Source organism: Platalea leucorodia (assembly GCF_965183815.1).
Source record: "Platalea leucorodia genome assembly, chromosome: 3".
NCBI lineage: Eukaryota > Metazoa > Chordata > Aves > Pelecaniformes > Threskiornithidae > Platalea > Platalea leucorodia.
Genome location: NC_138825.1, coordinates 55518988 through 55543143, shown reverse-complemented (window position 1 = coordinate 55543143; position 24156 = coordinate 55518988). Strand labels below are relative to the sequence as shown.

General features: G+C 39.0%; 1 protein-coding gene across 2 annotated transcripts in view; it reads right to left on the bottom strand.

Annotated features, from left to right (window-relative positions):
• The window catches only part of SASH1 (SAM and SH3 domain containing 1), a 568627-nt gene that overhangs the window by 391002 nt on the left and 153469 nt on the right, over positions 1 to 24156 (bottom strand). The gene's annotated exons all lie outside the window — the stretch shown is intronic.

The window sequence follows — 24156 nt, the reverse complement described above, 5'->3', positions numbered from 1 at the left end:
GCAACCCTTTAGTCACTTAATTTTCTTAAAACTTTTGGGAAAGAAGTCTTGTTGAAGGCCACCTGAAAATTCTGACAATCTCCTTTACCCATGTACTTGCTGACAACTTTGAAGAATTCCAGTGGCTTTGTGAGTCAAGCACTCCATTTAAAAAGCCACCATGAATGTTCATCATATTTATCCATGTGTCCATTAATTCTATTTTTACCATAGTTTTTATTCATTTCCCTGAAAATTATATTTGTCTGTTACAGACTAACACCTGTACAGATTACAGGTCTATATTAACCCTGGCTTCCGAGAAAGCCTTTTTAAAAACTGGTGTCACTTTTGCCACCTTCCAATCCTCAGGTACCAGAGTGGTTTATGTGATGAATTATAGGCCACTATTAGTTACACAACAATGACGAATAAACACCTTTTAAAAAACAAAACAAAACAATACAAGTCTTTTTCAGCTAATGATGTGTCTAAAGGATTTAGAGCTGTTGCTCTACTTTCTCTCAACTGCACCTGACTGCTTATGTACTTTATCCACTTAAAATTGAAAGTACTATCCCTCTCAATTATCCAAAGATAGAAATTTTCTGATGTACTGATTATGCCCAGAAACTGGTTTGTATGCAGTACCTGCTAGTATGTCTCTTTCACTACTGGCAAAAGGAGCCACAAGAACACAAACCTTAAACAGCATCCTTCCCAAGAATTCCTGCTCAAATTTAATTGGCTATGATGACTTCTTGTTGTTTCCAGACTTTGGTACAATTAGGTTCATATTTTATTATAACTGAAAATAGCTAGATTTCCATTAGAAAGCTGTTTAGTCGTCAACTTTTGTCATCTTAAAGGCCTCAAATGAAAGACTGCAACAGATTTAACAGAACTGAGTATCTCTCATGTAGATACCTGTCATCTATGTCAGCGCTTCTCAAACCCATCTAAACAATTTTGTCCTTGTGTCTCACCAGCAACTGAAGAGGTCAGGCAGTTGGACTAGATGATCGTTGTCGGTCCCTTCCAACTGAAATATTCTATTCTATTCTATTCTATTCCATTCCATTCCATTCCATTCCACCACCGTTATTCTGGGTTACTTCTAATAAATACAAATCTAAATTATGCATTAGCCATAATGCAATGCTATCTATAAATGTTCGTACTAGGTTAGGTTACTCTTCGTGCAAAGAACATTTGTTCTACTATGCAATAAGTGAGGAAAACATTACTGTAGATAATATATCCACATAAATGACCAAATGATATTTAATATATTGAAAATAGTCTGTACATACACAATCTCATTTTATTCCAGGTACAAAAGTTGTCTCTAATAAAGACACAATAAATGGCACGTGACTGAAACACCAACACATTTTCTTCCAGCCTTGATTCGAGGAGGGTTCTCTATGCTTCATGAAGCAGAGAAAGATGGCTTTCTTCCTTGCATCAGACACAAGCAAGTAGAAGGTTTTGTATATTTGTCTCATGACAACATTTCATCTTAATACAATCTGGTCATAGCAGCTACTGCAGAAAATTACTCGCAGTTTGCTGGCACCATGGGAGACCATCATTACTGACAAGATTGAGAAACCCATCAATGACAATTCAGGACTCAATCTAACAGTGGCATCCAAGTGCTGCACTTTTTTATTAGGGATATTTTCTTGCATCTCTCTAATTCTTATTCATGTCCATTGGTCCTTGACTCATGTTGCAATTCAATGCAATAAAGGCTTCAGCTCAACTGAATTCAATCTCAGAAATCATCAAAAAGTAAGATTTATGTAGTACTTTTTAGAAAACCTTATGAAAGCCACCAGTTCAGGTGAGGAGATGTAAGCTCTTCTTGAACAGTATTACAAAGATGTTCACCTATCTCCTTTACAAAGGAATCACACAGGGCAGCCTATTCTGTATCATGTGGTGATGACATAAGTCACTTTCTTTGTGGATGTTTGGCAGAAACCAGCTACCACCTGTGCCAGCAACTTTGTTTAATACGTTTGTTGGATTAATTGAAAATCATCTATCATATGGTAGTTTTTTACAGGAAAATATAAATTCACCTTTCAGTCTCACAATCACTCACTCCAAATCACACTAAAGCCATCACTGCTCTTATTTAAGTAGTATACAGAACTATTCTTTTGAAAATATATGACTTGCTGAGCTTGTAAATGTCACACAACAACCAGTAGAAAACATGAACCAAATACCACAGGTCTGTTTTTGGCTTCCTTGTTATTGCAAATGGTATACCTATACCTGCAAGGGAGAGACACGCTAGAATTCTAGAATCAGGACAAAAATACATCCTTTTCATGAACATGGCATAAGACATGAAGATGCATACTATCTTCAGCTGAAGTTAATGCACCTGTCATTCCTATGCTGCACCAGTTCTCTGGTCTTCATCTGCAGTACAAATCTCTTGTTTCATACAAATCTGTTACTCCATACGGTGGCAAAAAATCACAGCTAGCTTTTCCCAAAGCAGAATTAATCAAATCTGTAATCAGAATCTCATGGGGGGGGGGGGGGGGGAGAGAGAAGTGGGATTCTTCTTATTTCTTGTTTTCTTATATTAACCTTCAGTCCCTATTTGGAAGATCTCTCAAAAAACTACATCCCCAGTCTCCCACTGGCAAGTGATAGGGTATTCTAGCTTTTGATTTTCATCAATTATTGAAAAACAATATCTTGAAAGACACTCAAAACACCTTGTTTCAAAATTTAATGCAGATTCCCAATTTCTGAATATCTAATTTGGAGAACTAACTCTTGGGTTTTTCTGCGGGTTTGTTTGGTTTTTTTTTTTAATGTTACATAGTCAGGCACAGAGAATAAGTTCAGCAGAAAGTACATCACTGCAGGAGAGTGCTGAAGATAGCTCACAAGATTTTTGAAGGTATTTAAAAAAAAAAAAATCTTTGGCTGGCCTTCTTTTGTAGCCTAAGGCTGGTTCCATCCTAAGTGAAGTCATCACAGACTAGCTTCATTATGGACATCACATTAAGCTATCATATCATTAAACAAACAGAGTGAATTAGGTCAATGCTAAGAAACAATCCCTCTCTCTCTTCCATCATTACATTACACAGATCCAAAAAGAGATACCAGATAGATCATGGACCAAAGCCAGTATTGGCAAAAACACTAGCAACCCAGCAAGACACAGCCAAACTTTCATCTGGGAAAGTGATACTGTGCAAATGGAAAAACACATCTGTGTGCTAGGGTATGCTGACCTGTTCTGAACCATATATGCAAATGGCTCTCAAACAAAGCAGGTGGTGGGACCTATTCTTTCTTTACATAAGTAAAATAAATGTAAAAAACACAACAAATAAAAACATATCCAGCACTTAATTACAGTCAGGAAATAGAATAAGTAGACATACAGTTAAAAAAGCCAGGATGTTTTTTTTCCCAAATTAATTTCCTTATATGATTTTTTCTTTTTCTAGCCCCCATATGTTTTTAATCTGTAGACTGTGAACTGTTCTTTTGCCTCTTTACATTTGTCACTACGATCTTTTCTTCATTGAAATCTCTGAGTGATACAGTGGGATAATTATTACTAATAATATACCTAGGATTTTTTTTTTCCTTCTGGTACTTCTAACTATCCAATTTTTATTAATTTTTAGGATGTCTTTTCAATATTTATGTGTTTGTTTACTTATTGCAAGAAAACCCCAAACCCTATACTGGGCAAAGGTAATTTCACTTTAGCTTACGGGTTCCTTCTTATCAGGTACATTTAAACTTGCACTGGACAGTACTTACACTGAAATGGTGGAAAACACAGTATATAAATATTACTATTTATATTGAGTTTTGAAGTCTCAGATTTTAATATAAACTAATATAAAATTGTCAGCTTCACATAGATATACCTATGTGCACACACACATTTTTCATTGTTTTACTTGAAACATCTTAAAGATACAAAAGTCTATTCAGAAGACTTTAGGTTATTGTTGAATGAAACCACAATGTTTTAATTCATCCCAGTAATTGCTCTCTCTGAATTTAGTCCATAATGGTTGCTACTTTCTTCTTTACCTGCAATCTGATTTTGAATAAGGTTTACTTTCAATAAGGCTTACACTGTGGAGGACCAGTACTCTATGGGGAAGATAAAAAATCTTAATGCTAATCCTGGAGAAAACAGTGTGGGTAAGATCCAGCCTCTTTACCTGCTTCTTCTCTCAAGGTCCCCACAAGACAATAGTTTTTTCTGTCATCTAACTTGATCACCTGTGACAACCACTCTGTCCTAGGAGTACAGTATTTACACTCCAGGGAACATATTCATTTTTATAATAGGGAGAATATTTATTCAGCACAGAAGGGTAAAGCGCTGAGTCTTTTATACCTTATACAACAGAAGTAGCGCAATGAAATAAGGGATCACTGTGTGGTCTAAGGAATGGGAACTGATAGTTACAGACTATACACAGTCTTAAACTAAAGTCATTCTAAGAGTTGCTAGGAAGATCAGACTTTTGAAAGGGATATTTGTCCCATGGTTAAAGACTACAAACTGTGATTAAAATCAGGGGCATGCCCCATTAGAGTTAAATCTGTAGATTCTACAGGTCTTCATTAGGTGAACACCTAGCGATCAAATCAGAAAGGAAAAGAAAAGCATTTTTCCTTAAAAAAAAAAGCTTGAAAATTATGTTATTAATGCCTGTATCCTATGTTCACACAAGGATTTGTAAAGTAGAATGAGCTTACTTTTGTCCTAACCAGTTTTATGTCCACTTTTCAAATAGGAAGCAGTGGATTCCACAGGCTAAATGTGATGATACTTTTTCAACTATGAAAAAAACCCCCACAATCCAAAACAAACCACAGAAAAACAAACAAAAAACTCAATAGACTGAACAAAAATCTATTAAACTCCAAAGTTAGAAAATTAACTGTTCCTTAACCTGAGGTACAATGGAACTGTATGAATTTTCCCACTGGAAAGACCTAGTATGTTTTTTTCGGCATGAGATGCGTCTTTGTAAGGCACTCTAGTGAGAGAAAAGCACTGGCAGAAGCCGGTCACAGAGAAGAATGAAGCTAGCTGTGGTGAAAGTGGCTTTAGATAGCAAATATACTACCTATGGTGCAAAAATACATTTACGCTGCATTTCTGTTCATTGCAGCAAATACTGTATTTATAAAATGATCAGATTGCACGTGACAAATCTGTACGGAAATACTACAAGTCTCTTCCACAATACTGTTCAACGTACTCTGATTCTTCTCCCCTAAACCACTCAACAGCACTGGGATATGCACGTGTGCTTAATCACAGATACACAGAAGTTCACATGTGCTCAGCCTATTCAACTATTCCTGGACACAGGAAAATGGTGATATAACCTAAGCTGTTTGGGCTGGACAAATAACTTAGGTAGAAGGGTAACAAAATGCTGGAATATATTAGGTACTTGTGGAGTCAAAGCTAAAATTGGATTGCTTGAGAACCTTTTCCATACATCAAGAACGTGAATAGAAAAGAACTTGTTGCCCTTACATGTCTTTAACTGCTCACTCTTCCTCATGGCAACAAACACTACTCATGTGCAGGACTTTTTTTTCCTCATTATGTTAATCCTTTCTAGTCAAAACAAAAGCCCTGGAAAAATTTTGTCTAAAGCAAATGTCTACTAAAAAGTGCCCTGCCCACATATGGAGAAATTAAGTGAAAGGAAAATTATTTGATTGGTGAAGCTATCCTAAATTTTAGGTAAATGGGCATCTTAAGTTCATTCACTCTTCAGGTGTTTCTGGGGTCAGCAGTTTATTCCCATCTACTACCTGTGAGATCAGAATCACATCAGTGTCATGCCTCTATTGCCTGAAGCTAATTTGGGTTGTCTTTTTATAACTTGGAAAAAGATAATAAATAATCACACACACAATTACAGCAGTGAGAGACTGCTATTAAAAGTGTTCAACATATGCCTAGTTGCTCAACTAGGATAAAGGCAGTCTCTCTTTAACACAAATCTAATTAAAAACAGCTTACAGAGAGCGTCTCCAGAGTATGCTGAGACAATATGGAAAATATGCATATTTAAAATCCCTGGATTTAAATCTAGCAGTGCAAAGAATGCAAAAGAATGCAGAAGGAGTACTTGCAATGAAATTTAGAATCCTAAGTATTTTTTTCTCCTTTGCAGGTAGGATCTTAGGTTATTTGCTCAACATTTGACAATTTTATCTGTGGTCTGTAAGACAGATTTTCCAGCTGGGTCTCAGATTCCATAGACAACACCCCAGATGAATAACCTGGCTGATATCTTCACAAATACTACGTGATAGAAGAACTGGAGCTTTACATAATTCTGCTTATTCTTTGGAAGACCCAGGAAGATCTCATGAAGAAGCACATTCTCCATTAAGCAGAAGTGACTAAAAATGCACCCCTAAGTAAGGGTCTCTCTCCAAGCACTGTGGTCCAAAGCGATTTCTGAACAGCATCTAGCACCAGGAAGAAAATAATCTGAGCAGGAAAGATGAAAACATCTGGATATATGGAAGGCAACTGCAGGAGATCTAAACCACATTCTGTATTTTAAGGAATGGGTGCTGGTGAAAAGAAAAACATGCAGAGAATAGTCTGATAGCAGCAGATTCCTGTGTTCTTGATGTGTTTTGGTTGGCAAGCATGCAGAGGGACCTAACTGTGCAAGTGCATTGCATATAGCTGTGGAGAGTCCTACCTCATGTAAGACTGACACATTTGTTTTAAAACATGTATGTTTTAAGCTTGAGGACAGAAGATAAATTAAGCCTTGAGAAAGGTTTGTGGCTTATCTAAGGCTGAAAAGCTGTTTGCAACTCTGAGAGGATTAGCTGAGATAGAAGACCAACTCTTGATCAGACTACAGGACAGAAATCTCAGAGGGAGATTTCGAGGAGACTTAGAATTAGTCCTTTACAAGGTGATTCTCATTTTCCCAGTGACAGCCACCAGGCTGCAGTTTCTGACCCCGCAGGTAAGATTAAAAATGCAAAGGTATCACAAACAAGGGCTGGAAGCAAAAAGCAAGTGGAGCTGGTTCAATGTATATTTAATAATACTTGAAGCTTGCACAAAGTGCCAAAATTCAGATAACGTTATTAAGCAAAAAAATACAAGGGATGCCACTTATTTTTAAGAAAGGATACCAATATGCAAAAATAGCTGACATACAGAAGGAGGGGTAGCAGCACTGTGACTGTATGACACCACACACCAATTGCCTACAGTCCATTAGGGTCCCAAAATAGGTATGCCTGGATTGTTTAGTCTTATGCCCATTCTTCATTTTCAGAAATGCAGTCAAGAAACACCTCAATTTCAATTTCCTAGCCACAAAATAGGTATCTTTGAATATGAAGAAGCACCTTAGTCTGTGGAGAGGCATCTATCTGTCATCTAAGCTCTGGGGTACCTACCTCCACCTAAACTCCCCAAACAAATAAAGTCAGTAGATGTGTTTAGAACAAATGACTCACAAATTGCTAAGGTAGCTGGCACTGACTGAAATGGGAAGCTCACACTGGACAGGCGAAGCCATGCCTGCCTCTGTGGGGCATCCAGTAGTTAGCACAGTTGCTGAGAGAGGCAGGACCCAGGCGTTCCCCGCCTGAGAGCATTTGAAGTCCACAGCTCAGGAGTGCCCTGCTCATCTGACAAGAGGCAGGACTGAGAGGGAGCTGCCTCCTCTCAGAGCTGGGAAACCAAGAACGGAAGTGGCGAAGGGCTGAAGAGAGAGTAAGTGTGAGAAAGGCTGATACAGTAGCTCCATTCCCATTCAAGGATCATGGCATACACCTTAGAAATGGTTTTGAGAACAGGGACCATCATCCTGAACTCCCAGAGGAGTTTGTTCTCCACTAGGCTATGTGTTGTGTACTTGGCATTTAACTTTAAATTTTATAGTCTACTACTACGGTAGACTATAGTTCGGAATTTGCAATTACAATTTCCTAGGAAACCATCACAATAACTTACAGAAGCCTAAGCAGCAGTCTGGTCTCATAGTCAGGTCTTCCTGAGCATTTGACTACACCAACAAAATCCCAGCAATTTATGAATGCTTAAATTACGTAGGTAGGAGAGGATGGGTCAAGGTCACACTTCTGTACTTTGCATTTCTGATTTTATACAGAAGCAAAATATGCAGGGCAGCTCTCCAACATTTTATATGCCATTCAGTTCTTCTGCTGACCTGCCTAAAAACTTGAACTTTATTCTCGTGGAATGACTGAGAAAACAGTGTGAAGCTGCATTTTCCTTGATAGTTCAGATCTCATCAGGAAATGTCCAGTTGCTGAGTCAGTAAGTTTTTTAAAAAGCTTCTCCATAAAGCAGCTCTAATACTGGATTACTTCCAGTCTACTTTTTTGTCCCCTTGTTGAATTATGGGGCATGGATTTTTCAAACAAAGCCCTCGCTGCCTGTCATTAATCCTTTTGGGTAAGCAAATCAGCAAGCCTTTTAATCACTGGGATTGATACAACCACTCCTAGCAAAGCATCACAAACCATCTGCCAATGTCACAACTATCAGATCCATGAGTGAATGAAAGTACAAGATAAACAGCATGGTACGGAATGCCACAGCTGAATAAAAAATTAGAACCATCACAGGGGAGACGGATTACTGCTTCATTGTACTACAATCCACAGAGCAGTTAAATCTCAACATATAATTCCTATTATGGTAGTCTGTGCTCCAAACTGCAAGTCTAAGCATAAACACATTTCTGTGTATTATGAGAACATAAGAATGCAGTCACATACCTAACAAATATGAATGCAATGTACGTTTTCACAGGCTACCTTGTTCCCATTGCCTACAATCATGCTATATATGAAACAGCACTTCAAAATAAAGTCTTTGTACCCTTCTCACTCACAAATGTTGCAATTTGTGTCCTGCATAGTTATAAAAAACCAAAACTGCTCAATGGGATATGAAATATTCCTTCAAAATGATGACAGGCCAATCTCACAGCAGAGTAGTTGCTCAAACTAGATGCAAAACAAAACCCAGGGCAGGTCTCTTTTGAAACAGTCGAATATGGAGGGTTGTAGGGGAGGGGAGGAAGGGTCACAGTCCTCCCTCTGCACATTTGGATTGGAATAATTTATCCATTGATTTTTCTAAAATACCGAACCCTTCTAGAGAAAATAATAAAGGAGAAAAAACCCTAAACTATTTTGAAACCTAAAATCGCTGAAAAAAAAAGAAATTAGTATGTCTAACCACCATCACAACTCATAAGAATCAATGCTGGCTCCAAGCAGAATGAAGGAAACAGTTTGGAGCTCAGCTCAGAAGTGTAACCTGATGAAGTTTGCAGATGACACCAAATTGAGTGGGGAAGTAGACACTCTGGAAGGGAGAGCCACCCTGCAGGAAGATCTGGATAGGCTGGAAGAGTGGGCTAACAGGAACCTTATGAAGTTTAACAAAGACAAGTGTAAGGTCTTGCACCTGGGAAAATATAACCCAGGAGTGCAGCACAGGCTGGGATCCACCAGGCTAGAGAGCAGCTCCGTGGAAAGGGACCTGGGGGTCCTGGTGGACAGGAAGCTCAACATGAGGGAACAGTGTGCTGCTGCGGCCAAGCAGGCCAACAGGATGCTGGGTTGCATCAAGAAGGGCATCACCAGCAGAGATAAAGAAGTCATTATCCCACTCTACTCGGCGCTTGTCAGGCCACACCTGGAATACGGGGTATAGTGCTGGTCCCCATTAGAAAAAAAGATGCGGAGAGGCTGGAGGGGGTCCAGAGAAGGGCCACCAAGATGATCAAGGGTCTGGGAAGCCTGCCGTACGAGGATAGGCTGAGAGCGCTGGATTTGTTCAGCCTTGAGAAAAGGAGGCTTAGAGGTGATCTCATCACCATGTGCCAGTACTTAAAGGGGAGCTACAAAGAAGATGGAGACTCCCTTTTTACAAGGAGTCACATAGTGAGGACAAGGGGTAACGGGTACAAGTTACTCCCAGGGAGATTCCGATTGGACACGAGAGGTAAATTTTTCACAGTGAGAACAGTCAATCATTGGAATAATCTCCCCAGGGAAGTGGTTGACTCCGCTACGCTGAACACATTTAAGACTCAGCTGGACATGGTGCTGGGCCACCTCGTCTAGATTGTGCTAGAAAGGTTGGACCAGATGATCCTCGAGGTCCCTTCCAACCTGGTGTTCTATGATTCTATGATTCAAAAGCACTGGCAACCAGTCCTTGGGGGCCTCTTTTGAGCCCCCCCGAACCTTGCAAAGATTAAAATGCTCACCTCAAGCCTTTCCAGTTTAAGTTCAAAACTCAGAGAGCCAACTATTTAACAGTTACAACCAGAAAAAAAGGCCAGCAGTAAATACAAACTGTAAAAATTATAATTGCTGTTTCCCTTCCCCCTATCCCAGGCAGACATTTCCACCTCCATAGGCAGCAGTTGCATCAAAAATTTAGAAAGAGCATTTGATTGGGCATTAACCACAGATTACAACTGACAGGCATAAACTTCCTGTGGGAAGAGAAGACACTGAGAAGGCAGAAACTCTCCTGCACTGGTTTGGCTGCTTCTCTCCAAGCCTCTGGCACTGCAAAAAGCAGCTGCTCACCCCCTCAGCTGGGCAGGCTCATCCCCAGCGCCATTTCTCAGGGCTGAGGGAAAAGCCACTGCCGGCAGGGCAGAAGCAGGCAAGAATCTCTTTAACTGATACCTAACCAATTACAGCTTATGAAAATGAGAATAAATAACGAAGCTGCTAGTGAACAGCTCTGCTCGAATGTTGAGAAGGGAGTCAACCTGGACCCGCAGCACCTGGATGCATTCTTAAGGCTAAGGCATTCAGTAGAAAGGCAGAAGATGACACAGACTTGTAGCCCAGTCTCTGCCAGCAGCACGTGGCAGCTGCAGCCATACTCTGTGAGAAGCTCCGCTGGCCGTGACCTCTTTGGGATCTTCTGAGGCACTCAGTGGATCAGGCCCCTCTAAATATTCAGGGAGAGGATGGCCTCCTTTCTGGATCCTGACTTAGAACAGGCACCAGATTAATTGGAAACACAGGTTCCCTCCATGATGCTGAGTACAGGATGGTCAGAAACTGCTCTATTCAAGTTCACATTGCTCAGGACCCTCCACCACAGCTGTGTCTGGGTTTAGAGCTAACTGGAGAGGCCAAAACAACACCTGGGGCTGTTCCTATGAGCAGTGTGGAGGCCCTTAGCTGAGATCATGTCCTGGGCCTCTTCATTATCAGTATCAATGTACCCACAGAGAGCACAAGGGATATTTTTACTCAGAAAAAAACCCTAAAGCATTAAAAATGAATTTTTTTGTTTGCATTTTTTCCTAAAAAGCACCAAACCACTGCTGGCATGATGTAAAAGTTTGACCAATCCTTTCAAATTTGGATGGCCAAGTTGTATAAAAATGGAAGCAGCCTGATTTCCAGAAATGCAATTAATTGAATTTCTACAATTTGGAACCTTTGGCAATCAACTTAAGTGTTTATTTCTGATGTGCAAACATGGACTTCGATACTTTACTTAAGTATCCCAGAAAGAAAATGCCAGCATGACTATTCAATGTCCAAACACAAGGTCTTAATTAAAATTAGTTTATCTAATTCCAATTCTTGAATGACATTTATCTGCAGAAGACATACAAAACCTGTTCCCATTAAAAACTGGTGATATTCACTTACAAAATGTCTATGACTTCAATGGCAGAAGTGATTCAGCAGGCTAAATGGCAACATTAGTACAGGAGACAGTTATCCAGAAATGTATGTATTTATTGGCAACTGTGTCTGAGAAATCAGAGCAAATCAATCAAGAAGAGAGTTACTAGATGCTGACTGTCTAATACTGTTGAATCTATTTATTGTGCATGACTACAATTTTTAATAACAGTTTGTTATATTTTAAGTTTAGGCTTACTTGGTTTACACTATTTATTATATTTTTATTATTATTTTTATTATTATATTTATTGTCTATCTGAGGAGTCATTATTGGATGCACCAGCCACTTCCTGGAAATCAATGACCAATGAGAAAAACAGAGACTACAGTGAGCTATTAACCTTTGCAGATAACAGAAGTACCCCTTTGAGGTAACTTATAGAAATTTTACTGCCATAAGAAGTTCAGAAATAATCACTTTCTGCTTTTTAGCACAACTGTTTTTGAGAAGAGCTACAGTTTTGTTTGTTGCATCCCTTTCCTAAAGCCTTTGAAAGACCTTCCTGATGTGCTGGGTCTTTCTGAAGGCTTCAGGCTCTGAAATTTGGCACATTCAGCCTCGATTACAATTTCTAATGTTCTGCCAACAGAACCCGCAGTTTTAAGCATCAGGGGGGGATGCACGCTTTGTTAAATTGGGTCAGCTGGCCTGCTCCTACTGGAACAAAGGCTTCTGTGTATTCATGGAAGGACCAAGCTATGATCTGGCTTCAGGTTTGCTATTATCTATTGAATCTTAGAAGTCATTGTTATTGTTACATTCTGTGAAATATTTATGTAAGTAAACCCAGAAAGTTACAGTCTCCTACAGGCAGAGCCTCCCAAACTTCCAGAATGGTCTTTCTACCTCCTATATATTCTACTTTTTTGACATTTTCTTAGTGCCTTTTATCTTCCACATCCCCCATTCAACCACCGTCTCTTATCCTTTCTGCAAAACAATAAAGGGGCTATTTTCACACTTCATTATTTGAATTTTCATAGTTTTAAACATATTTCTTATTTAAGACTCCTGTGAAATGTGAGGAAAAAAAACACGTGTTGCAGAGTTCAAGATCTGAAGCATAGAAGGGTTGAAGGCTAAATTAGCTAATACCCAAATCAAAAGAAGACTGATTACCTTTGCAGACATGGACCAAAAATATATTGCTTTCACATTAATATAGAGGCATTGCTGTAACAGTGGAATCGAGGCTGCAGAATAAGGTGGTTTTCTCTATAGTGATTGTAATAGTTATATAAATTGCAGAGGCACTAACCTAGCTCTATTCTTAACCCATACCTCAACCAAGCCTTGTCCTCAACTCTCACAAGAGGAAAGGGAGACAGTGTAGCTTCATGACCTATGCCAGGTTAAATCTGCTCTGCCACCCAAAGAAGCACTCCTGCCCTCCCCATACATCTGCGTTCCTGTTGCCCCTCCTTCTCTTGAATCAGGATATAATTTTTGCAAAGGTACTAAAACTCTTGAAAAAAAATTAAGACATAGGAGTAATTTTGATCCAACTTGAGAGACTAGAAAAACTGAAGGAAGAGCATCAATTAAAGTGAGCGTATTTGCTGGCTGGTTTGTATAAAATCCCTATATAGTCCAGGAAGCAAGGAGCAGAACCAGAGTGAGGATGTGCAGGCGGCTGCCCAGGGAAGCCCATGCTTGCAGTCAGCATCCTGGTATACGTCACTTGCGGTCTCAGCACTTTCTTAACCTGATCTGAGTCTGTGCCAATCCTGAAAAGGTCAGTTCCTCTCTTCTCTGCACTCTCTGCTTAGTGTTTCTACCCTCCATTCCCTAAGTCAGCCTCAGAGCTTGGGCAGTCGCCTACAGATTTTGAAGGGGGAGAGAGATTTTCACTAGATCAAGTCTTGAAGCATTCACCTAAACAAAAGTCATTGCTGCTACATCAGGTTATTTGTCATTTACTTGAAAGAAGCTGGATACTTTCAGGCACTTAAATAAAAATAATACATATAGTTTGATATTCCTAGTTCCTGTAGTGAACCACTACAAAACTATGATTTACAATCAATGTCTTCACATCTCAAGAGAGTGCTATGCCTTTTACTGGTGATTACTACTGAATAAAGTTACTTAGATGCTGAAAGGATGCATAAAAACCAATACAGTTGCTTTGTGCAGTCTGAAGCCCTATTGTAAAACCATGAAATGCATTTCCCTACAGTTATTGTGAATATACTTGAAAAGAACGCAGTCTATTTTTTATGATAGAGTATTCCATGCCAGAAATAAGGAAGTGAAGATGAAAATTGCTATCAGATTAGAATCGCCACAATCAAGCACTCATTAGGAACTCAAAAGTACCCTATATGCAGACATACATGTATATTTCTTACATTTTACATCTTAAAGACTACTCAGAGGGTGAATTTTGTATATCAACTTCGAATCCTTTGAAAACTTTCAAACATACCCTTACAGTAATTGTATGACCTTGTAGGTTTGTTCCATTTTACATTACAGTCATTTGCAATTGAAGATTAGACTGAGTGAAAGAACCGTCAGTCAGTGCAATTTTAGAGCATTTTAGGGCATTACGTAAGCAAGAGTAAACCTGCTCCTTTCATTATGTGAATATGAATAAGAAGTGACACTGTGGCAGCTGCAGTATACCTCCTTTATCTTCTTCATCAAGGCTTTCTTCTCAGCTTTTCTTCATCACTTGTGTACTTGCATAGGCTTTTAAGCAAGCTATTGTAAAAACATGGAAATGACCTAGTCAGTCCTCTCATGGATGGGCATGCCTCTGACACATAGCCATACCTGTTGCCTCCCATGTGATCTAAAGCCCACTGAGTCTGCCTAGTGACTAATGATGTCTTGTGGTTCTAGAGGTCTCAAATGCACTATCGTTTCTGGCATCCCAGAAATGAGGGGGATCAGCCATCTTTAAGTCCAGCCAGAGTATCCCCTACTTTGTGACTTCAGATATTTAGATACATTCCTCCCAAATGTATGGATAATAGGGCTGGGAATAGGCTCCACCACCACTCTGTGTTCACTTATTGTCAAAGTTGTAATTAATACCTTCTCTGGTGCTTTTGGCTCACACCAGATAGCACTGGTGTGACTGGGTAACAGCCTAGTTGTAGCAGAGCCCAGGAACTGTGCTGAAAAGGCTGTGTGGATGAGGCCAAGATATTTTTTGGAGGAAAAATGTTAGCTACATGGGTGTAAACTCTGTTGTGCCACTTGAGCTTAGGGCCAAGGAATGGGTCCTTGCCCATAGACACTGCCCCCACATAATCTGCTTCTCTGCAGATGTGCTAAACCTCCTGGAGAAACATGGCAAGAAGGCAAAGAATCGAGTCTCGGCAATCAAGTTTCTTAACTTTATAACACCTCTGTCTGAACAAAATATTTTGGAGAGTTATCAAAGTGACAAAGAGCCATGAAAAGAGTATACTCCTTATGTGGCATGGATCCCTTTGCTGATGAGTTTGCTTGGGCTATCCAGCTAAGCCTGCCTTGTGAGGATCTTGATAACTATGATTACTTCTCACTGGAGAACTTCAGGGCTTTGCCTTCTCCTTCCCTTCCCTCAAACACCCACACATACATATTCCCCTTTATTTTCTGTAAAGACTGATTAATAAATGAGAAAGTATCACTGTAATAGGAAAATGTCTGTCAGTCAAAGGGCTTTATTGCACAGTGACCACTTCGAGCCTGTCATTCCACTAGCTGTCAAGCATCTGTGACAAAATTGTTGCTGTAACCCACCCCAACAGACAGTGACAATGACACTGCAAAGGGAAGGCTGCAATGCAGAGCTAAGCCCTTGAAATAAAAGGGCAGTTTACCAACCTGACACATTCTGATTACAACAAGGTATTACTTTTTCATATTACTGAAGGTTTTTGTTCAGAATGTTGTTTTCTGGACCTTAGATTCAAAACTTTTAAAAAAGTATTGTGTTTTCTTCCTTACCCTTTCTTGATACATCTACCTTCTCAAACACATGATTGTGGATGATTTATTGAGAACCTTGCAGATGTGTGGCATACACTATCCTCTTCCTTTTTGCTATGCCTTTTTTAACAGAAAATCTTAAGATACTCTCTAGAAGAACCAGTAACAAAGAAGAACCCTGTATCAGCCTTATGAGTACGACAGAAGCCAGTAACTCAGTACATTGGTGTGGACAGAAAGAGCTCTCAAGATTGTGTTTCTATTTTAAAAAGTCCTCCCAGTTTCTTCTTTACCTTCTTCCTCTTCTATTATACTTCTAAATAAACGCTTAGAATCAACACATTACTTCACTCTTGCGTATGAAAAACTATACATGAGCTGTCAAGGAAAACACTTGTCAGAGTGCTTAAAATCCTCATTCTAGAGCAGCTAGATGTCTGAAAGTATGCATATACACTAACCTAATAGCATGAGCAAAGAAAAAGACAATTGTCATGGTTTAACCCCAGCCGGCAACTAAGTACCATACAGCCACTTGCTCACTCCCCCCCTGGTGGGGTGGGGGAGAGAATCAGAAGGGTAAAAGCGAGAAAACTCGTGGGTTGAGATAAAGACAGTGTAATAGGTAAAGCAAAAGCCATGCACACAAGCAAAGCCAAACAAGGAATTCATTCCCTACTTCCCATTGGCAGGCAGGTGCTCAGCCATCTCCAGGAAAGCAGGGCTCCATCACCCATAACGGTTACTTGGGAAGACAAATGCCATGACTCCAAACGTCCCCCACTTCCTTCTTCTTCCCCCAGCTTTATACGCTGAGCATGATGTCCTATGGTATGGGATAGCCCTTTGGTCAGTTGGGGTCAGCTGTCCCTGCTGTGTCCCCTCCCAACTTCTTGAGCATCCCCAGCCGACTCACTGGTGGGGTGAGGAGCAGAAAAGGCCTTGACTCTGTGTCAGCACTGCACAGCAGTAACGAAAACATCCCTGTGTTATCACCACTGTTTCCAGCACAAATCCAAAACATACCCCCATACTAGCTACTATGAAGAAAATTCACTCTATTCCAGCCAACCAGCACAACAATGTAACTTCAAAAACTAATCCTTCTTTAAGAAAAGGAAATGAAAAATCAAGCTCATACTCAAAGATCCAATTATTAAACTATGCACTGTAACTCACGCAAAGGCTGTCATGAATCCTTGTCTTCATTAAATGAATATAGATTTTAAAGATCAGATATATATTTTGCCTAGCAACCACCCACAGTAATTGAAGATGCTGCTGTTCCACAGCAACGTGTTACTGACTTGGTGCTGGAGGTCACTGCATCGACCTGCATTCTTCAGCCACTTAGTGTGAAATCCAGCAGCTTAGCCCAAGTCACATTTCCATGACAGTATAAACTAAAACCACTTAACTTTGCACTGGTTGAGGAACTCTCACATGGCCTGTTGATGCAGCTGTCCAGCAGGAGCAGGCAATTGGTAGGCTGTTCTTTAACTTTTGCAGCTGATTGCCATGTGACATGCACTTAAGATTTCAATAGTAAAAAGCTGAGAATTAAATGCAAGCTTAAAATTTGTACCCCTAATTTACTCCTTCAGAAGCCAGGCTGCTCTCTGAAGCACTTCTTGGTCTAGTTTGCAAGTAGGACTGCTCACAAGTCTAGAATTGGTGCTTCAGACCTTTCTACAACCAACTCAAAATTAATACAGAGGTTCAGATCTTCCAAGGAGAAAAAAGTTTTTTTTAAATAGTCAGGGTATGGATTTCATTACTCAGTCTCTTCCTGCTACACACTCTAAACAAGCTAATTTAAACAAGGAAACTTGACAGTTATGGTTTGCCCTGAGGCAAAAGCCCTAAGGAGATATTGGTTGCAGAATTAAAGCTGTGATGATCTGTACAACATATGTAACTGTAAAAAAAAAAATGATGGAGTGAAATCATCGAGCATCTGAAAAGCAAAAAAATAAAACTCCATTCTCTACATCAGAAGTTATCAGTACAGTAGTACCAGTATACGAAGTTTACATGATTGATTAAGCACATATCACTTTCAGACTGATGGAAATGAAGAGGCTTGTAACCATGTTCTGTATTGTCTGAACAGTAGCTTGGGGGACACTTTTCTAATAGTCAGAGTGGAGAAACGTGCTAGTGGCAGGGGACCTGAGGAAAAAAATGCCATTTTCAATTATTTATTTGGTCAGCTCCTACACTACACAGCATAATCACTTCTATAAATTATGAAAACTTTACCCTTGTTGTAATGACTTGGTAATAAGTTCAAATGCATTGGAGCATGATATAATATCCTAAGCATTACATGAAGTGTAAAAGATCGTTACCTGGTTCAGAAATTATTATTGTAAATAACATCTTGTGCAAACAATTAACAATCTTCATTACATTTGTAAAATGACAAGTCACTTTCAGGCAGCCTATACATTGCTTCTCTAACATTTCTGTACTATTGTGAATCAAAGACATCTTTATAGTTAGAGCCAAAACTCTTGAAAATTTGGAATGTATGTGTTCGAGGAAGAGAGAATGTGACTGTCTTCGCTGGATGTCGTCTGTTTGCAGTATGTGTTGAACTCCAGGATGTAATAACCTCAGACACTCTCTGAACTGGATATACATTTTCTGCTAAGCACAAAATAATCTAGATGTAGGTCCTAGCTATCATATGCTATCCATATGCTTCTTATCTATAATCAAAACATAATAAACTTGTTTCATCATAAAATAAACTTGTGGAATTTGGGGAAAAAGGCTTTTAGATCAGTGCATAATGAAAGCTGCTTTCTCTGCTCTCTTCCTTAGGGGCACAGAACAATTTCAGTTTTGAATACCACACAGTTGGAAAGTTTCTTACAAGTTTTCTGAGAGCACAAAATCCATTCTTATTTTGATGCTTTATAGTTTTGGATCCGCAGCCATCAGTGTTACTGCTTTTAGTGAAAAGGTAATATGATTACAATGACAGTGTCCAACTGATGACAGTGTGGTCCTCTATTTCCAAAAGAGACTGCCCTCTTTTTTAAGATCATTTATGAAGCGAGACATTGAAAACCCTAGCATTTTACAACCCTTTTATGTTGAGCCCTTTACCATCATAAAGTAACCAAAGTGACAGCTCCAACCTCCCGTGCTTCACCTCATCAATAAAAAACAAGAAAGGATTTTCCCCAGCTGGAGAAAAATCTACAGCAAGTTCTCTTGTCCTTGTCCTAAGTCCAGGAATGCACTATCTAGGGGATGCTGCATAGGTGCTCATTACACTGTTACTACATTTTAACAAGTTTCAGTAGCCTGTTGGTTTACCTTACTTACTTTTCTAGCCCTTCCTTTTTCCTCTCTCTCCATCTTTACTCTCAGTGTATGGAAAACACACTAAATGCAATTACACTGACTCTTGAGTTTTTGTTCTTTATTTCAAGATTTGGGCACGTCATCTGTTTCTGAAACAGAATATTGGTACTCTGATTATAGCCACAATCAGGGAATATTACCTTATTTCTTTAAATAAATTTATTCATGTTGCCATATTTTGTAAGTCAGATACAAAATGCAGATCTGGGTTCCTAAAGAAAAATGGGGTGTTTATATATGTATATATGTATATGAGAAGTATAACCCATTGCTCTTTAGGTCTTCATAATACAGAACACTAAGAAATAACATGAAATCAGATGAGCAGCAAAACCAGTCTTGACAACAGAAACTATGTTTTCTTTCCACTGCCTCTTTATCCAAAATCCAAATCACAGTGAAACGGAACATTTTTTGAGCTTTGAAAAACTTAGCTAATTTTTTCCCATCAGCATTTTCTTTTTCTATGATCTCCAGATCACAGGAATATCAGACAAAATGCAGCTCTTGTGGCCAGACTGATGAGAAGCAGAGGTTTCTTTTCAGTTGTGCTGGACGGGTTAGTGGAGTCAATCTGTTCAGTGACTGATCCTCTAGGCTGCTGCAAACACATTCAAATTGTTCGAGATTCTTCCAGAAGCAATACCAGGAAAGGCAATACTTGCATTCTAGCAAGTGCCACTTTTATTAGCTAACAGCTCCATACAAAAACTATGAAGAACAGGACCTGTTTTATACAAATCCACAGCCCAAACCACTACCCATTTTTCTTATAATAGAGCAGCTATTCCAGAGACTTAACCAGCCTTTTAATATGTAACGTGACTGTTACCAAGACTGGGTCAAAGTCGCCTTAATGTCTTTAAGGTATTTCTGACCTGCTAGTTCCTACCCCTATTGAGTAAATACTGCAGTACAGCTGAACAGTTCCTGGAGGTGCAATCTGGGAAGCCATTCATTTATGACCACAGACTTAAAATCCCTCTGACAGGGCCACACAAGATGCATGTGGGATACCAGATACATTCAGTATGCTTTAGGCAGTGAGATTTCATGAGAAAGTATGTGACTGAACTACATCCTAAAACAGAGATTCGCTAAAGCAAAGTTGTGAAGCTTTGACATATAGCTGATATATACAATCAGGTCAGTAACTTTTCTAGATTCTCCTTTCAGAGTCGGTGCTGAAACCTTGTGAGTGCCTTCTTCAGCGAAAGCAAACAGAAAAATACTCCAAGATCACAGCGTGATCCTGTGTACAGATAAGCTGGATAATGCACCACCATACACAATCATTATTCTTCTACTCTATGCATCTACAATTGTAGGTGTCTTCTGAATCACATACCATGTTGTAATTTAAATGACTAACTGTCCACACCATATAGCTCATTAGTAAAAGAGCAAAGCTGAACTCTCTCCAACTTACTCTATTTCCTTAATTAGTGCAAAATCTGCTCTCTCTCACTGCTATAATGCATATTAATGAGATACATTTCATTCATCTACTAATTTATTATAAGATTTTTATTTCAAAAACTGGATTCTGAAAGGAACATTCATGGTTACAGTTGTTTTCACAGTTCAGTTTTTTGATCATCCGATAGTTAGGAAACACAGTAGGAGATGCCTTGTATCAGGGAGGTAACAAGGGACTTATCAAATCAGAGAATTTATCTGTAGTTAGTTGTGCTATCAATAAAACAACAGAGCTCCTGCTAAGGAAGCAGTTTGCTGGGGGCATGTAGCACAGTAGGAACACCATGTCTGTCTTTAAAGGTGACCTGAAAAAAATTACCTGATACAGCTGAGCTGTTTATTACGGGGCCTGTTCATTTTACAGAAGAAAAGCTGTCACACTCAAAAATTACTCCAAAATGTTACTCCAAAAATCCTTGTTTGAGAAAACCTGCAGGAAGTGCATCCCATTACACAAAGAGAGAGGGTCAGTAGACATGCACAGTAATGACGTAAGCCAGACACAGTACAAGTTCACACACTGATAGACAGCAAACATTTACCAGGGAAAAATATCACTAATCTTTTGCTATGCCCTTCATTACTTCCGTAGTGACACATCTTAGTAAGGCCTGTTGCAATAGGACGACGAGTACTGGCTTTAGACTAAAAGAGGGTAGATTCAGACTAGATATAAGGAAGAAATTTTTTACAATGAGGGTGGTGAAACACTGGAACGGGTTGCCCAGAGAGGTGGTAGATGCCCCATCCCTGGAAACATTCAAGGTCAGGTTGGATGGGGCTCTGAGCAACCTGATCCAGTTGAAGATGGCCCTGCTCATTGCAGGGGAATGGACTAGATGACCTTTAAAGGTCCCTTCCAACCGAAACTATTCCATGATTCTATTTTTATTTCCTTTTCAGAAGATACAGATCAAATCTTACTTCCCCCCCCGGCCCCTTCACCACCATATCTGAAAATACAACCAGCTCAGGCTGTTGAATGACTAGAGATGTGGTTCAGGTGTCAGAGCTGGGCTCAGCAGGTATCGGTTCAATTCCACAGTCCACATCCCTTTAACTTTACTCTCTCTTGTCTTTACACCATATGTTCTTTACACACTTTACCCTGCTCTTTGGCAGGTAGATCATCTTTTTCTAAACATATGTACACTATATGGGCATTGGAGCACCATTCTCAGCACATCTCAGGGATATGACTGAGGGAGACAAACAGGCCTTGGAGGTCAATGGCAGTTACCTCGAGTATATAAAATGTATCAACTACATAAGTTATCTCAACTATATTAATTCATAAAACATCTCTCTCATCTTTTTTAACTATGCTAGTTGCCTCACACTGACGTCATAGGTGAGATGGCAGTAGCTTTTGTAAATAAAGAATACAGTAAACGACGTAAATAACTACAATTCATCTATCTTAATTTCCTATCCAGTTCTTCATTAGTTTAAATTCATACTAATCTCTTCTTAGGCTTAAGATAAATATCTTCATCATTTCAGCCTTTAATTTGCTCAATATTCTACTATCTTCTCTTCAATGGGAATGAAAATGTGATTACTATCTTTAATATACATATGTATGTAAAAATAAATCCTCTCTCGATGGTATGGGCAGATTGCCTAAATGGCAGCTAAGCTACGTTACATCCCCAACTGATGTTTGTGCAGCATAAGTTCCATATTTTATATTTTTCCTTTTGGAGGTTTTGGGTTTTTTTACTTCATTCTGTTCAGCCCAAGTACTCATGACCCTAACGATCAAAGAGTTACCAGCACATTGGTCTTTAAATCTATGTTAAACATATCTTGACCTTTAATTTGTGCTGGCTTCAGTGACATTGCAAATGACCATAAGGTATCTATTAACAGAGAGAGATAAGGTATCTATTAAAAGAGAGAGAGAGAGAGAGAGAGATAATCTTAACACACTGGTGAAATACATATTTAATTGCCACAAAATGTAAGGATAAATACAACATGATTTTATCAGGAGCTACGATGCAGGTCTTTAACTTTGTATTTTGGCAAAAATGTCATCTGTCTTTGAAATGGAAAAATAAAAATGTCTGATGAGTGCATATCCCTCCCAGAATGTGGCCCTCTGCACCAAGGTCATACAGTTATGAAGACGTTTTTCCTCCATTAGAGCACAGTGCCATTATGATTTATGAGTGCAAAAACCTTTTCAAATTAAGATTTGTTTGATTGTCTGTTTCTATTAAGGGTATCATAATAATATTTTTCCCTTTTCCAAACAAATGTTCTACACAGCCTAGCATCTACAAGACATGCACAAGGATGTGACAGTGATTAATTTCTGTTGCTGAATTCTTTATTTCCAATAACTAATTTAAGATAGTCAACACTTTTTAATAACTAAGAGATATAAATTCTGCATGGTATTTTTGCTTAGGTAATTGATAAAACATCTTCATATTAATGACTGTAAATTATGACTGTATTATATAAATCTGTCTCCTCGGAAGTCTCCTGTAGAATACGGCAGTATAGTCAGCTGCTGTGCACTGAGGTATAAAATTTATACTATGAAAAAGAACACATCACCACAATGCCAGAAGTTGTCTGAACAAATATAAATAAAAAAATTTTTTCTGCTTGAATTTTATCTGTATGATAAAGTTCTGATGACATCATGTATAATTGAAATACATTATATATATGGTTGTTGAGATTCACTGAATATCATCTTCCCATAGGAAATGGCAAAAGAACAATTCGTTTTGGGTTTTTAAAAGCAAATTAGACAAACCACTGGAAAATTGCCTGTGGAGAACAATGGTGCAGTGGCAGACAGAAGGATAGGTAACTTAACAGAACTTTCCTAATATCTCAAAATTTCTCAGCCTCTGGTCCTTTCTTAGGTAAAACTATAATCAAACACAGAAAAATTTGGATTGAATTACAAAAGTAAATGGTAAACTAACTCTCCATTCTTAAAGTGAGCTCATAAATGTTGAACAGAAACCCATTCTTCTGAAACATTTTGTCAAATATTCTCTGCTAAGAACAATGTCTCTTTGGGCATTTGACAAGACCACAGAGGGGAGTAAAGAAAAGTTCTTCAGATATTCAACAGCTGATCCTTGTTATATATTTTACTGGGATTCAAAGAAGACTATTTCAGTAATGCATCTAATCACAAGTATTGTATCTATACAGAGTGAAGGCAGGGTCATCATTTACTCGTACTGCAGTATCTTTGGTTATATTGCAGCTATCCTTTATAGTTGCATAGAAACAACAGGAGCTATGGAAGATACAAGGACACTGACACAGTCACTTCATCATACCATACTTGGACACCTATATTATACTGGTGATTAAAATCTCTCTAGACTTTCTATCCAAGAAACCTTATATCACTTCTATTCCTGCTGCTACCTGCCATTTTTGTGTGTATAGGATTTTATGGTTTATCAAAAAAACCCACTAAGAAGTTCCTGCCAAACAGTTCCTCTCAGGCAATACACAGGACAGCAGAGACCTTGTGTGTGAATATGCAGCTGAATTTTAACAGCCCTGGAAGAGACGACAGAGAAAGGATTGCAAAAGGAAGAGGACTCTTAGTCTATAGGCCAGTATAC